At 43.9% G+C, this 1031-nt stretch overlaps 1 protein-coding gene across 1 annotated transcript in view; it reads left to right on the forward strand.

Moving 5' to 3' along the window:
* The window catches only part of LOC101859293 (HIV Tat-specific factor 1 homolog), a gene marked incomplete at its 3' end in the record, with an annotated part of 19662 nt that overhangs the window by 15507 nt on the left and 3124 nt on the right, over positions 1-1031 (forward strand).

Below are 1031 nucleotides of genomic sequence, written 5' to 3' on the forward strand. Positions count from 1 at the left end.
TTTTTGGTGGGTGTTGTGGGTGTGTCATGTGTGTTTGTTTTTGGTGTGTGTTGTGGTGTGGGTGTGTCATGTGTGTTTTGTAGGTGTGTGATGTGTGTGTTGTTGATTTATTCTGCAGGCTGACCCTACTCTGATCAACGAGTTCAGGGCAGATGTCAGAGACGAGTGCCTCAAATTTGGAGACGTGAAGAAAGTTGTCCTGTATGACGTAAGTCCAATTTTTCCCTTTATGTCAGGCAGGGAATCTTGGTGGTTTGGCTGACCTGTGTGTGGGCACAGACGAGGTGCTAGTCTAGGACCTCTTTGTTCTCTACTTTTTCACAACTGTGGATATTCACAAGAAAATGGATATTCTTCAGAATAGGGTAACAAGTCTATCGACGCCACAGTATGGTTACAAATGTACTGAATGCAGTAACAAATCATCCATCCGCTCCTAAGTGTGGCTACAAACGTGTAGAACAGGGTACCAGGTGACAGATCCATCCATCCGCTCGTAAGTGTGGCTACAAACGTGTAGAACAGGGTACCAGCTGACAGATCCATCCATCCGCTCCTAAGTGTGGCTACAAACGTGTGGAATAGGGTAACAAATCATCCATCCACTCCAAAGTGTGGTTACAAACGCATAGGTGGGTGGTTGGAGGGCGCCACTGGCAGGTTCTTCTTCTCTATTTTCCCTCTGTTGTTTCTGTCTGTCTGTCTGACTTGTTCCCATGCTAGATGACAATTATTGTGTGGATGTGCTTCTCTCTACTCAAACAAATAAATGTGTACAAACTGGTAACAAATGCAGCCATCCACTCCAAAGTGTGGCTACAAATGTATGGAGCGGGGTAACAAATCCATCTATCCACTCCAAAGTGTGGCTACAAATGTATGGAGCGGGGTTACAAATCCATCTATCCACTCCAAAGTGTGGCTACAAATGTATGGAGCAGGGTAACAAAGTATTATACATATAATATAAATGCATATGTGTACAATTTTATACCAGAAAAACAGTCTCGCAGTGAGGTTGAAAATGTGTT

Source organism: Aplysia californica, unplaced genomic scaffold, assembly GCF_000002075.1.
Source record: "Aplysia californica isolate F4 #8 unplaced genomic scaffold, AplCal3.0 scaffold01207, whole genome shotgun sequence".
Classification (NCBI taxonomy): domain Eukaryota; kingdom Metazoa; phylum Mollusca; class Gastropoda; order Aplysiida; family Aplysiidae; genus Aplysia; species Aplysia californica.